The sequence below is a fragment of the Balaenoptera borealis genome, assembly GCF_965194805.1.
Source record: "Balaenoptera borealis genome assembly, chromosome: 19".
Taxonomy (NCBI): Eukaryota; Metazoa; Chordata; class Mammalia; order Artiodactyla; family Balaenopteridae; genus Balaenoptera; species Balaenoptera borealis.
Window position 1 is genome coordinate 50,122,175 of NC_138878.1, and position 15,855 is coordinate 50,138,029.

General features: G+C 47.2%; 1 long non-coding RNA gene across 6 annotated transcripts in view; it reads right to left on the minus strand.

The window, feature by feature from the left end:
* Nucleotides 1–15,855, minus strand: part of LOC309616231 — a 90,188-nt gene that overhangs the window by 47,881 nt on the left and 26,452 nt on the right. Inside the window, exons 3-4 of one of the 6 annotated variants that reach the window (XR_014237376.1) lie at nt 15,085–15,635; nt 45–14,982 (exon numbers count right to left, since the gene is read on the minus strand). The exons of 3 other annotated variants lie outside the window; for them this stretch is intronic. This is a non-coding gene — a long non-coding RNA (uncharacterized lncRNA). 2 more of the 6 variants (XR_014237377.1, XR_014237378.1) reach the window with 2 other exon arrangements.

Here is a 15,855-nt window from a genome sequence, read left to right on the forward strand (position 1 = left end):
GGCCTCGGGAAATGAAGGAAGGGCTGGAGTCCCTTCATTCTACTCACCTGAACTTAGTGTTTAACAAACCTTCTAAAGACTGGAGATAATAGGAAGAAATGAAAGGAAGAAAAAAAAAAATTTAACCCTGGAATCTCTTAATTCCCTCAGCCAAATCCCTTCCCTAGGAGCCCCTGGCTCCCAGACTGATGGCACACTGCTAAGACTCTCTGTAATCCTCTCTCTCCCCTGTCCCTAGGTCCGGTTAGAGGGATCAGAAAGTAATAATTTTATAAATAAATAAATAAGTAAAAAAGTAAATATATAAAAATATATATATATGTAAATAAATCATTTACTCTCGCAGTAATCTCAGTAAGAGGGGGCCCAGTCTGAAGTCGGTGCATCTCAGTTAAACTCAGTGCTTAGAACCACCTCCTGGACAAATCTCTGCTTTGGCGTCACAGATGCAAGCTGCTAGGAGGCGTAAATAGACACACCCACACTGAGTCTCCTCCCCACTTCTCTAAGTCCTCACCTCATCAGCAGGGTGGGGAACCAGGGTCCTCTCAGACCCCACTCCCAACCTACCACCTGCACTTAGTTCCCCAAGTCAGACAGGCAGGCAGAGCTGCACTCCCTCCCCTCTCAATGATTCTTCTCCAGGGAAGACCCTCACTCTAAGCTGCCCAGACTTCCTCAGCTCAACCTCAGACAACCAGCGTCCAATTACAATAACCAGTTGGTCGGTAGTTGGGCTATTCTTGCTGTTTTCATTCTCAATCCACTTAAGATAATTGCAGCGCCGGAACCAAAGCAAATGATTTTTTTTTTCTTTTGGCTGTGCCGCGGGCGTGCGGGATCTTAGTTCCCCGACCAGAGATCGAACCCGTGCCCCCTGCAGTGGGAACGTGGAGTCTTAACCCCTGGACCACCAGGGAAGTCCCCCAAAGCAAATGATTTGAACTAGACTCAGAGTTAGAAACTTGCTTTGGGTTCTGGAATTATCATCAATAGTTGGGTTTCCACTTAATAGCTAGGTGACCTTGGGCAAGTTACTGCAAGTTACCTTGACATTACTTGGACAGGTGACCTCTCTGTGCCTCATTTTTCTCTTTGAAAAATAGGGTTAATAACAGGACTGACATGGGAAAGGCTTAGAACAGTGCCTGGACCAAAGTAAGTACTACTGAAATGTTAAACCAGTTATAAACAATTATATAAAATTGTCCTTATGGACTTCAAAAGGAGGACATTACCTAGGGGGAGAAAATTAGTCAAAGAAGCCAAAACTCATGCACGTTTCTTTAAGTACACCACTCGTGCAACATTTTTAATTCAGCTGAGGGGAAAACTATATACATATATACAAAGGTTGGTTTTAGCTTAGTCAACAAGGGCAGAATCTTCAACATGGCAACATAAAATAACTTCAAAGATAATGTTGAAAGAAAGGTGGATGATAAAATTGGGGTCAAGTAGTCTTAAATTGAGGGCAATTTCTTGGCTCAACTTCCCTCACAGTAAGAAATACAGCTGGAGGACGGTAGCCCTGGAGCTGCCTGAGTGGTCCAAGCAAAGACACTGCCAAGGCTGGCTTGTAGGCAGCTGCTCTGCGGTCTGCACAGGGCAGGGCAGGAGAGGGGCCTTCGTTGGTGTCATCTCATGAGGCAGAGAGGACCAGACTATCCATCACAGAATCATAATGCAGCATGAAGTCATCAAGTCAGCTGCTGCCACCAGCTCACACTCTCCCTCCACTTCCCCCAATTGCTCCCAGCTCAATGACGGAGGCAGGACGCCCTGTGTTCTTCAGATCTTTACTCTTTAGCCCTGTCACTAGCAGGAGAAACCTCCTGTGGATGGGCTGTCTATCCTGCCTGCCTGACAAGGCTACAAGGGCCAGAGCATGGCAGTGTTATTCATTCATTCATTCATTCATTCATTCAACAAACATTGAGTACCTACCATGTGTTGAGCCCTGCCCTAGGCACTGCAGACATCAGAGGATCAAACCAAGGAAGATTGCTGCCATAGTGGTGTTGACTTTCCAGTGAAGGGAGCCAGACAAGAGCAATAAATATAATAAATATTATATAGTCTGCTAAAAGGTGCTGAGTGCTTTGGAAAACACAGAGCTGAGGAAGGGGAGCAGGATTGCCAGGTGGGGGAGAGAATGGCCTGCAGAATTTAAAAGGATAACAGTAGGGCAGGGCAGGGACTAAGGTGAGGAGAGCAAGGAGGTGCCCAGGATACAGCATCTAAGGAGGTCTCACTCTCTGGGACATGCAAGTGCAGGGTCAGCATCTGAGAGTGAGCACCTCCTTATATTTCGTGCCCTGGGCACCTCTTTACTCACCCTTGTTCAGGCTCTGAATATAGCCCTCTTTGAGAAGGTGAGGTATTAGCCAAAACAACCTTGAAAAAGAGGAACAAAGTTGGAGGTCTCTTACTCCCTGATTTCAAAACTTACTACAAAGCTACACTAATCAAAAGAGTGTGGTGCTGGCGTAAAGACAGACATATAGGCCAACGGAATAGAAAAGAGAGCCCAGAAATAAACCCTCATATATATGGTCAAATGATTTTCAACAAGGGTGCCAAAACATTCAATGGGAAAAGGGTGGTTTTTTCAACAAACGGTGCTGGGGAAACTGGATATCCACGTGCAAAAGAATGACATTGGGCCCTTACTTTACACCACATACAAGAATTAACTCCAAATGGACCAAATACGTAATCATAAGACCTAAAACTAAAAAAAATCTTAGAAGAAAACATAGGAAAAAATTTATGACATTTGATTTGGCAATGATTTCTTGGATATGACACCAAAACTCTAGGTAACAAAAGAAAAAGTAGATAAATTGTACAGCATCAGATTTAAAAACTTCAGTTCATCTATGGATACAATCAACAGAATGAAAAGGCAACCCATGGAATGGGGGAAAATATTTGAAAATCATATATCTGATAAGGGGTTAATACCTAGAATAAACAAAGACCTCCTACAACTCAACAACAAAGAAACAAATCCAATTTAAAAAATAGGCAAAGGACTCAAATAGACCTTCCTTTCAAAGAAGCTATACAAATGATCAATAAGAACATGAAAAGATGCTCAATATCACTAATAATTAACAAAATGCAAATCAAAACCACAGTGAAATACCACTTCACACCCAGGAGGATGGCTACTATGGAAAAAAAAAAACCAGAAAGTAACAAGTATTGGAACATGTAGAGAAAAGGAATCTTGTGCACTGCTGGTGGGAATGAAAACTGGTGCAGCTACTATGGAAAAGTGTACAAACGTCCAGTACAGAGGTTTAATTTAAAAATTAAAAATTAAATTGCCATATGATCCAGCAATTCCACATGTATGATTCCACTTATATGGGATACCTACAGTAGTCAAATTCACAGAGACAGAAGGTAGAATGGAAGTCATCAGGGGCCAGGGGAGGGAATGGGGAATTGCTGTTTGATAGGCACAGTTTCAGTTTTGCAAGATGAAAAGAGTTCTGCAGATGATGGTGGTGATGGTTGCACAACAATCTGAATGTACTTAATGCCGCTGAACAGCAGACTTAAAACCGGTTAAGATGATAAATTTTATGTTATGTGTATTTTACCAAAATTAAAAATAATTACAAAAAACTAGGCAAGGTTTGAGCATGCACTGGAAATTGGTGAGGAATTTAGCCAAGTGGACACCTGGGGGAAGAGCAGACCTGGCAGAGGGCAACACAGAGGCAACAGCCCTGGTGGGAGAGGGTACTTGGCGTGGTTGAATCATAGCCTCCCCCAGACCTCATGCCCATGGGTGACGTTGTACGTGACCAATAATGTCTTCAAACTTCGTTCCTTGTGAGCAGGACTCAATTTACTGCCTGCGTGTTTAAGCCCCTGCCAGTCAGGTTTTTGGGCATAAGCACCTTGTGAAGGGCTTTCTTCTGGGTAACACATGTGTCTGCAGATGACGTCGTAGACCACAAGCCCCACGAGGCACCCTGGGAACGCTGAGCTGGCCCCAGATTGAGCTGCTTGTTGATAAGCTACATGCTGGAGACAAGAGCACGAGGAGGGGGAGAGAGAATGGCATTTCATGCTCCACAGAGGACTAAGGTCCTCGAGATATCAGACCCCGGAGGCTTAATGGGTATGTTGATTCACCAGCTTTGGCGATAAATAAACTTCATCATTCCCCGGTCTGCTGATAATTAGCTCTCAGACAAATCAGTGATCAAACTTAAAAAGGTGGTCTGTGAACCACTAATGTCACAGAAGAACAATTGCACAAAAGTTTACTGTAGCCATATGAAGGGAATTTTTATGAACCTTTTAAATCTGCTGATATACTTGGGGAGTGAGTGCATCAGTGGTGCATTTAAAAGTCTATGTGGAAGTAAACATTTTACTGCATGTTTGGGAAGAAGGGAAAAGTTAGCCAAGATTCATATTTTTCTAGGGCAAACGAGGTCATGCACTGGTTTGCAGCTGGTTTTTCCTTCCACCAGGTCTGTAAAGATTCAAGAAGGCCCCAAGCACTGCTGCTCTGTTATTCCTAGAGATTTATAGGGTTTTAATTAAATACAATAGTAAACATTCTACCCCAGACAGACCAGGAGGCAACAGCTGGAAGATGGCATCGTGGCCCCACCAGCCAAGACAACAGTGCCCACCCACGTCCTCCCACGGCCTGAGGATGGGGACCCAGGAGCTGGGGCAGACATGTCCAGGACCAGACTGGGCCTTCACCCCTGACCTGGGCCCAGGGGAGGACAAAAGAGAGGCCCCTTCTTCTCCTCCTGCTCCCCAGGCCCTTCTGGAGCTCACAGCAGGGGTGTGATGGAGGAGTGCCCCAGTGGCCTTGGGTTGCTCAGCAGGAAGGGGCGGTTGTTCAAGGGCACGTTTGCCACTGTGGCTTCTGAGCCTCTAGTGCCCTTCCTCTCAGGTCCCCAGTTTTCTTCGAGACTTCTCTTTCCCTCGAGTGTCCTGCCATCTCCCAGCCAAGAGGTGACCCATTGTCCAGGTTCGCCAACCAGGCTGCTTAACCCAGGCCCTGAGTCTTGAGGGAAGTGATGCAGGCAGGGAGCCCTTAGCTCCAGCTCTGGTGCCCGGATTCGCAGAAGCTGCTACACGATGCCGACGTCTTGGGCCACCTGACTCCGCTCCTTTTCTGAGCCTTGTTTTCCAGCTTTCCCATCCTCTCTAGAGCTGTCTGGGAGGCTTCCAGTAAATTCCTGATGTGCTGATAATCACTAGAGTTAGTTTCACGTGCCTGTTAGCAAGAAATCCTGATGGGTACAGATGGGTATTGTCTCAGGGCAAGCTACTAAGCCTAACCAAAAAAGTGCACCTTACATCTCTGTGCAAACACTCACTTTGCCTTCAGAGACCCTACCTTAGCAGGACCAGTGTGCCTCTCTAGGGGTTCAAATGAAGGCCCCAGTGGCTATGAGTTCATTAGTTGAACAAGCAGAAGTAAGCCTTGGAATTCATAGTCTTCATGGAGACAGGGCTAGACTCACTGTCTCCAGCACCCTTTCCTAAGCAGGATTCTTAGGTTGTAAAGGTCAGGAGCCATCACACACCAGGATGCCACAATGTAGAATCCTGAGTTTACTTTTTTTATGAGGGTAAAATGTGCATAGTGCAACATGTACCATTTTAACCATTTTTAAGGGCCCAGGTCAGGGGCATTAAATACATTCATTGTTGTTCAACCATCACCACCACCCACCTCCAGAATATTTTCATCTTCCCACACTAAATCTCTGTACCCATTAAAGAGTAACTCCCCATCCCCCTCTCCCCCAGCTTCTGGAAACCACCATTCGACTTTCCATCTCTATAAATTTGACAACTCTAGGTATCTCATATAAATGGAATCATACAGTACTTGTCTTTTTGTGACTGGCTTATTTCTCTTAGCATAGGTTCAACCATGTTGTAGCTTGTGTCAGAATTTCCTTGACTCTTAAGGCTGAATAATATTCCATTGTAAATCTATACCACATTTTGTTTATCCATTCATCCACTGATGGACACTTGGGTTGCTTCCACCTTTTGGCTATTGTGAATAATGCTGCCATGAACACAGGTGTACAAATATCTGTTCAAGTCCCTGCTTTCAAATCTTTTGGCTGAATTTACTTTTGAAGACTGCCAAATGTGGGTTGCATGGCCTTGTCTTTTAATACAGGTGATTTACATGAATAATGTCTTTCTGAGCGCTTGCTAGGTGCAGGATGCTGTGCCAGATTCAAGAGACACAAAGATGGATAAGCTGAGGGCCTTCTCCAGCACCCACCAGGAAGACAAGAGGCTCCAGGCCAGAAATACCAGGAATAACAACTATGTCACTCCCACGAGGTGCAGACAGGAGTGCCAATAACTCTTCCAGGAGGCCCAGGAGGGAAAGGCCAGTGAGGGTTGGTGGGGCACTGGGAATGGGCCATCAAGGGTACTAGCACACGGAGCAGCATCAGGGACCACCATGGCTGGGCCTACCCATCTTGTGGTCAGAGCCTGTTGGTATCTCGTTAAAAAAGGCCCAAGGAAATTCCCTGGTGGTCCAGTCTTTAAGACTCAGCGCTCTCACTGCCAGGGCCCCAGGTTCAATCCCTGGTTGGGGATCTAATATCCCACAAGCCACACAGCACAGCCAAAAAAAAAAAAAAACAGAAAAGTCCAAGACAGGTCTTTCAAAGGCTCCTCCCTTGGGATGGCAAATAAAAGCCCTGTCCCACATTCACACAGCAAGGGCTTCACACGAATTCTCAAGGGATGGCAGTGAACCTCTCAGTGCATGTGATATTGGGTAAGTTACTTATTTCAGGATAAGCTTCCTGAGCCCCTGTTACTTCAGTTGAAAACTCATCAAGGGCTTCTCTGGTGGCACAGTGGTTAAGAATCCGCCTGCCAATGCAGAGGACACGGGTTCGAGTCCTGGTCCGGGAATATCCCACATGCCGCGGAGCAACTAAGCCTGTGCGCCACTACTACTGAGCCTATGCTCTAGAGCCCGCGAGCCACAACTACTGAAGCCCACGCACCTAGAGCCTGTGCTCCGCAGCAAGACAAGCCACCGCAATGAGAAGCCCGCGCACCGCAACGAAGAGTAGCCCCAGCTCGCCGCAACTAGAGGAAGGGCCGCGCACAGCAACGAAGGCCCAACGCAGCCAAAAATAATAAATAAATTAAATAAATAAATTTATTTTAAAAAAAAGAAAACTCATCGAGTTGTTGTCAGAACTAAATGGGATAATCCATGTAGATCCTGGGCTCAGTCCCTGACCATAGGAACGCCCTCACAGTGTTGACTATTTCTCCCCAGCCCGTGAGATTCATCTGAACAGGAATCCTCATCACTGCATCTCCACGACCTAGCATAGTGCCTGGCGCTTAGTAGGTGTATAGTAAATTTTTTTTTTTTTTTGTATTCTCTAATCTTCAACTTTTAAGCCACAAAGAAAAACAAGACGGGCATAAGTGAATGGGTAGCACAGTGAATACTGTCTCTCGGTAAAAGTCACCCTCCTGGCACACCTCCCTAGCGCTGGAGCTGGAGGCCTGCAAATTGCACTTTCCACACTCCTGTGCTGGCTGGCCCACTTCGGACTAGGCTCTGTGATCTGGAAGCTCTAGAAGAAAAGTAGCAGGCATGAGGGAGGGAGGAGCCATTGCCCCAGCTTTGGAGGCCCCTCCAGCAGAAGTAGCAGCCCCAGTAGTGGAGGAGGGCCAGCAGGGAAGTGGACACCAGCCAAGGCAGTAAAAGTGGCGGTGGCAGAGACCCAGAAAGTACAGGCCTGGCTTCCTCATCAAGCCGCTCGTTTGCAACTGCAGCCGTGCGCAGGAGGGGTTTACTGATTAGACTACAACCGATGCAGTCAACTGATTCTGGAAGCAAGAGTCTAGGGGCCCTTCTCCCGGAGCCCCTCTAGATGTGGTGCCTCCTCTCCATCTCTGCCCAGCAAAGGTGGTTACAATGAAGCCCCACCTGAGACACCGACCACTTCATACAGTTGCGCTGGTTGTTCAGTGCACAAAGGTGCCCTGCTAAGGGCACTTATGCAGCTGAGCTCTGCGCACCAAGCCCTGTGTCCAGTGATGCTGTGCTCACCTGCAGGAGGCCTTTTTTTTTTTTTTTTTAAAGATTGCACAATTTTATTAATTAATTAATTAATTTATCTTTGGCTTTGTTGGGTCTTCGTTTCTGTGCAAGGGCTTTCTCTAGTTGCGGCGAGCGGGGGCCACCCTTCATCGCAGTGTGCGGGCCTCTCACTATCGCGGCCTCTCTTGTTGCGGAGCACAGGCTCCAGACGCGCAGGCTCAGTAGTTGTGGCTCACGGGCCCAGTTGCTCCGCGGCATGTGGGATCTTCCCAGACCAGGGCTCGAACCCGTGTCCCCTGCATTGGCAGGCAGATTCTCAACCACTGCGCCACCAGGGAAGCCCAGGAGGCCTTTTTTTAACTTATACATAGGCTGGTGATGATCTCGCTGAGATGCTTCCGGGCCCAAGCGGGTCTGGTGGGGCAGGCTCTTTCCCCACAACCCCAAAGGCCCTAACCTCCTGTCAGGTAGTCCCCAGGGCTGTTTTCTGGGCTGCCTGGAGCACTTCAGAGGAGAAGAATTTCAGTTAGGATTGATGGGCATTTCCACTCAAGTGGAGGCCAGGCCAGAAGAGAACAGACTCAGGACTCAGCAGAGCTTCTGAAGCTGCCTGGAACTTGGTCTTACATCGGTCAACCCATCCCCAGGCCTCCTTTCCATTTTGTATGACTCTGAGCTGGGTGCAGAGAGAAAACAAGACGTGACAGCTGCTCTCGTGGGGCTCCTGGACATTGGGACCCCAGCAAGGCACAAATCTCTCTCCATGCCTTCTCCCACGACGTGACGCACCCAGAAGGCTGCTCCAAGCTCTCCCCAAACCACGTGCTCCCCAGGCCAGGCCTTGATGCTACGAGCTCTTCCCAGGCATCTGTGCCAACACGACATTTCTGAAGGGTTTCAGGTACTCTGATGAATGCAATAAAATGAAGCAAGCCCCCCTCTCAGCCCCCTAACCCTTGTAGAGTTTACCACTTCTTTTCCTGTTGTTCAGAAAAAAACATGGGGGCCGGGAGACCATACCACCCACCAAGTTCACTGGAACCGAGGCATCCTATTCCTGCGGGAGAGTGAGTGCACGTATATGCTTGAAACCCTCCAACAATCCCTCGCCATATGTGTCGATTTAAATGGAAACCTAACGGCAAAGGATTCTGACGACAGTCTGTCACTGACAGCACTACTTCCTCCAGTTAATTTATGTCTTCCGTAATCAAGCTGATGCTTTTTAAAAGGCTCCACCTGTGATGGCACTTTTTTGCCCATACGTTCACATTCAAAGGTCTCCAGCCTGGGCGCTAATAGTCATTTGAAGACACTGCACTCTGCTAGTACTTTATCTTCCTCGCTCTTTACCTGTATTAATTAATTAGTGCTATAAATACAACCAGCACATGACTCTTCTAGAGCTAATCAGTCACTGACTCAGCTCAGGACCTGGAGGGAAATTAGGAAAATTGAATCTTTCAAAAGTTGGACCCATACACGGCAACTTAGTCGATTCTGGCCTGAGGGTCAGTGGGGACTGACTGATTTAGGCTCCAACTGGGTAGAAAAGCAATTTCCTTAACAGCAAGCCAGCAACCCCGGTTAAGGTGATACTGACTTGTTCCAAATAAAACACAGATGATGTTTTCTTGCAGGTTGAGTGTACTGGCATTAATTGAGGGCCTACTATATGCCTTGTGCTGGGCTATATGGTAAGTGTCGGGGGACAGGCTTAAGCCTTTCCTACGATATTGTTTTGGTGGTTTCAGCAAAGCCAGAATACAGTCCGGGGTCAGAAATATCAACCCCCAAAATCAAGCAAAGGAAATCAGGGCACTTGGAGTTGATGTAAAATAGTATAAATTCACCGAGTCATTCAGAAAAATAGTCATTGAACATCTACTATGTGTTGCATGCGAGATACTAGGAATAAAACTCGGTCTCCACTCGAGGGGTTGACAGCCACTGAGACATGAAAACCACAGAAAACCCAGGAATCCACGATGCCCAGAATTGAGGGGAGTGGAGGGGTACAACACAGGATATTCTAAACTGCCCAACCCACCTGGTCATTGGTTTGGCTAGGAAAAAGACTGAAGAAGGAAAGTTCTGTTGATTCAACCATGGGCCTTGGGGACTATTCTTACTGCTGGTCCACAACTACCTCTACTGAGTCTGGACCTTACCTCTGAGTTTCTGGGTCCAAATTTGCTTCTGATTCCGTGTTTGGCCCACTGGATCCTGTACACCAACCCTTGGCCTCACACTGCAGGCCTCTGCCCTGAGTCTGGCCTCCATCTGGGTCGCGGGTAGATAGGGCACCCTGAACCGCTATGGCCGACCGAAGAGCATCATTTCTCCAGCTCAGTTCTCTTCCACTAACTGCAAAATAAAGAACTCATCCCATCCAGGGTCTCTCCCTGGGCCAGGAGCCACCGGCTGGTATTTATATCTGTGAGTAGAAGCATTACTTTGATCTCCTCTGATTTGCTTTTGGTTTTGCCCACCTTGACAATTAAATCCAGCAATGCTGTTACACACAGGCTCCGGGCTGGGTGCTGGGGGATCAGGGATGCAAGAGCCTGAGACATGAGCCTGACAAAGGAGACAGGCTGCCTGGGGCTCTGACTGGAAGCCCAGACCCTGGGGAGATGCCTGGGTACATAGCAGTGTCAAGTGCACAAGAAGTCCTGAAGGTAGAGAGTGGGAGAGATGGACTCGGCCTGCTTCTTCGTGTGGGGAGTGGAGAAAGCAGGTAGGAGGTCAGGAGGCATTTTGGAAGAGGGCTCCTCCCAAGAGGGAGGATTTAGCAGCAACAGGGGAGAAAAGCATCACGGGACAAGGGAAGCCTGTGGGCAAGGACAGGAATGCACGGGGCATGCGCAGGCTGCCTCCCAGGCCGTCAGGCATCTTCTGACAGTAGTGAAAGCAGAGACAGTTTCCCCTCAGAGCCAGCCTGTAGGGAAATGATCTGCTTGTGTCTCCCGTGCTTTCCCACCCCCTCTTGCAACCATGCAAGAGGTCCAGCTCTATTCTGAGGCAGTCCCTCTGCACAGAAAGAGGTGATTTTTCTTCTCGTTTCCTTGCAGCAACAAACCACCCCCAGATATTTTGCTTCTGCTCCTCACTGAAGGGTCCAAAATGTCCAAACAGAGATGCTTTGCCTGCCCACGTAGAAAAGGGAAAGTCCTACAATTGGGCAAAGTCATTCTGAGTGGCTACAGGTTGAAGTCTGTGAAACTGGCAAAGAAAAGTACCAATTCCCATTTTCTTAAGATTTTTCACTCAACCCTAACAATGAACCCTCAGGCTTGAGGGGGCCTGGGACACCATCGGGAGCCCATGAGAGGCTCATACTGAGGCTGTCCAGGGACAGATGCCACCACGTGCCAATGGACACGTGCTCATATTTTACCTGCCTGGTGAAAGCCACAGTTTTGCTGGTGCCCAGCCAAGGCAACCTCCGCTTTCAGGAAGGTGACAGATCCTCTGTCAAGGATCTTCCGGAACACCAAGTCACTGCCTGGTGCAGGCGTGGAACCCTACATCCACCAACAGATGGAAATCCTTCTACCTCCTAGCCACTTCCTCGCCTGGCTAAAAAGTCTTTTGTGCCTCCCAAGGGTGCCTCTCAAAGCCACCTACTCCTTCCATCGGTGCCCTTCTCTGAACTTCCAAAGGCAGAGGGGCTTCCCCCAAGATCACCCATGAAATAGCATGAAACTCAGCTCCCCAAATAAATGAATGAGTGAATGAATGAATGAATCATTACACTATACCTCAACCTGCCCTCTCAGAACAGAAGACCTAGAAGAATAATAGACATACAAGATTTAAGCCCAGGATCCTGTACCACTTTAGCAGCATTCAGATCTTCCAACTAAGGAAAGCTAATGATCTGCACCCACTCTTGCGTGAAACAGCAACATTCAAAAGGGAGTGAGCAACATCCAAAAATGTGTAAGCAGAGGCGCAGGGACTATCTGTTCTGTGCCAGAGATATTCTAGCCCTGCGCTACTACCAGTGTGGTCCACGGACCCGCTGCATCAGCATCACCTGGGAGTGGTTAGGAACACAGAACATTGTTAGAAACACCTACCCCAGGTCTACTGAACCAGACACTGTACTTTAGCAAGATCCCAGGTGATCCGTGTGCACGTTAAAGTTTGAGAAGTGGCTCTTCCCATCACCGGCTGCATATTAGAATCACCTGGGCAAGTTTCGTTTTTAAATACCAATGCAATAGTATACTATTGCGTTGCAACAGACATTGTTGCAATGTTGCATTGCAACATATTGCAACAGATTTCCATCTGTTGGTGGATGTAGGGTTCCACGCCTGCCCCCAGGTCCATCTACAAGCAAGCGAATCAGAATCTCTGAGGGTGGGGCCCGGTGACTTGTATTTTTTTTAATTTATTCAAGGGATTCTAATGTGGCCTGAGTGAGAACCGCTGCCCTAGAAGATTCCTGCACTTCATATCCGGCTGGACTTGAGATATTTTCTTTCTCTTCCCTATTGTTATTTTTTTAACAGGTAATATATTCACACAGCTTTTTAAAAGTCAACAAAGACAAACTAGTTATACAGTGAAGACCAAGTCTTCCTCCATCCCTAATCTTCAGTATCCCAATTTCCCCCTCCAAATGCAACCACTGCTACCAGATTTTTCTGTCCTTTCAGAGCTTTTCTGTGCCTGGCCAAACACGCCCTTGTACATACACCCTTCTTCTTTATATACACAGTGCTGTCAAACTACACATACTGCCCTGCATCTTGCTCTTTTCACTTAGTGTATCTCAGAGATTGTTGCATAGCAGTAAACATAATCCTGTCTCATTGTTTTTGACAGCGACGTAGTATCCTATTGCGTGAATGCAACAATTTATTAACGTCTCCAATTGATGGACAGCCAGGTTGTTTCCAATTTTTTGCTAATACAAACCATCTGCAGTGAACAATACATAAAATAACACCCACTGCAGTCACTCCTTCCCTCTTTTTCTAACATTCTTTTTTTTCATAGCACATGTCAGCATCCCCTCAGGGTGACCATATCATTCATCATGCAGACCGGGACACTTCCGAGAGCAGGAGCGGGTGCTATTGACAGTTATAATGAGGACGTAAATGTGACCATCCCAGGCAACTGGGATGCATGGTCTTCCTACCTGACTTACTACGTATGCGTTACTTGCGTGCTTTGTTTATCATCTGCCTAGAATATAAGCTCCTGGAGGGTAAAAGCTAGTGTGTTTTGTTCACTGCTGTTTCTCCACTGCCTAGAACAGGACCTGGAATGCAGCAAGAGCTCATTAAATATGTGGAGAATGAATAAATGAATAATAATAAATAAATATTTTGAATAGTCATCATTGGCACATGTGTGAGTATATCTTTAAGATAAATTCCTAGAAGATGAGGAATTGTGTCAAAGGGTATGTGCATCTTATAATTGGGTGGATGTGACAGTCTTGTACTCCATGGAGTAGGTACTAATTAACACCAACACTGACAGTGGAACCACCCTGCCCATCTTGATCCTCATGGCCGCATCTGGGTGGGCACGTGTGTGCACAAATACACGTGCACGTGCGCATCTGTATACTCAATATCCCCCCCATACAGAGACCCGCTGCTACAGGACAGCCATGGCCATGGCCCAGCACGGAACATTCTGACTTCCCAAAGGCACACGTTTTGGTGCAGAAGTAGATGAGGAAGAGGCCCTCCTCACATCAGCTGACAAGGGTGTGTGGTGCATCCTCTCTTCTCCCCGCTACTCCCCAGACAGGATCAACATTTGCAAGTTACCTTCCAGGCCCCTGACTATCAGAGACAGCATGACAGCACCTAGCTCAGGCCTGGCTCAATAAATGTTTAATTAATTAATTAATCAATAAGCCAAATCAAAGATTAGGTTGATTATCTAGATCTTTTTATCTATACAACGCTAGGCAACTGGTTAATTGCTTTTTCTTCTTTTTTTTTTCAAGCTTTATCCTGAAATGACAATATGTTTTGGAATTACGCAGATATAGCCTCAGAGGTCAAAAACCTGAGCAGACTGCTGCGGAAGCAATAGTCATTATCCTAGAAGTCAGTGTCTTAATGTTACCCTAGTGCTGAGGTATAGAATACCCTGGCTCATGATAGGATAGCTAAAATCCGCAAATATGGTTCCGCGAAAATAAAAAGCCAAACTCAGAAAACCGACTTCAGCACTATTTTCCCCACTGTGGATGTCCATACATATGCTGATCATAAAGACAAAGGAATGTGTTATTGCATAACAGTCTTAATTGTGCCTCTCCCTGTGGGATTCTGTCAGAATCTCGGCATGGCGTAGCGCTGTAAGAAAATAGCATGGGTAAAGTGTAGGAAAGTGAAAACCTGGTAATCAAATAACCACAATGAGGAGAAATGTTATGTGGTTCCTGTGTTTAATAAGCTTCCCATGGATTGTGGAGATTTCTAGGAAACCCCATCCAGTAGTCTCATGGACCCCACGTTAGGTTCCATAAGTGTCTTCATATATTCAATTAAGAGTTCTAAATTATCTGCCTTAGTTTCACTTATAGATCACAAGATGCTGAGATTTTTGCACTGTTTATTTTTAGCTATAAATATTAGACTAGGCCTTTCTGGCTATTAATCTCAAGTGGAATTGTGTTCTGGGTGGATTTGGGGCAAAATAAAGTAATGGTGTCCCGAGGCCCTTATCTGTCCATGGCCACAACCAGGCACCCAGGGCAGAAACATCCAGAACCTGCCACTTCTCTGTCACCGGCAGCAGCTTGGCCCAAACAGGCCCAGGACCTCAGGAAGGGGCAGAACTCAGAGCAGGAAATCCTAGCGGGTTCGATTCAACTGGAAATTTCGGATCACACCCAGGAGCTGAAAAAAATAATTCACAAAAGCATCTTCCCCTTACTTTCTAAAGATTTGCCTTTGATTTTTTAAAAAGCTCTTTTGGGTTGAGTTAGAGCACTCACTCACACATTCGTCTGGGAGCGGTGATCTGGCAGCAGCCCATGCCTCAGAGACTGCCAGGAGGACTCCAGTGGCTGGTTGAGGCCTCGGATTCCTCGCAGTCTGAGCCTGAGCGCAGAGACGCGTGATCCCGACCATAAGCGCTGCCTTCACAGGCTGTCGGGGAGTGTGAACCTGGGACAGCAGAGCTGGCTGGCAGCCCTGCAGTGGCCACTTCCTCCTCCACCCACAGTGAGTCGATAGCTGTGGCTTCAGAACTTCCCTCTTTTCAACGCTGTTAACACACGTGCAGCCACACACTGTATACATGTTAAGTCCATAAGGACACATGTCAATGCACACTTCTGTCACATGTTGATCTTCATGGTCAACTCAACATCTTTAAATGATGCAACTCACCATTCAGGAGTGGCAACCCGGGCCTGGCTAAAGACTGATGTCCACTGGCTCTCAAGGGGTCCAAGGTCCAATCAAGGTCTACCAAGGCTTCAGGGACTGTGGTCTGGGGACCTGGCAACCATGCAGGGACATTTGTGCCTTCTTCAAGCCTGAATCACCTGTGAGGGGACAAGCATCCAGGGTCTGAATGATAGACTATGTACCAGAAAGCACGGAAGTGGTGTCCAGAGGGGCAGCACCTTGAGGTGTGGAGCCCAGAGCAGGCACTGCTCCTCTTGGGGGACCCACATTTTCTTCCACGACTCATCTTCCAGCAAGTGCCATGGTACGACCTCTTAACAGATGGCAGCTCTGAACAACTCGGTTCCAAATTGCCTG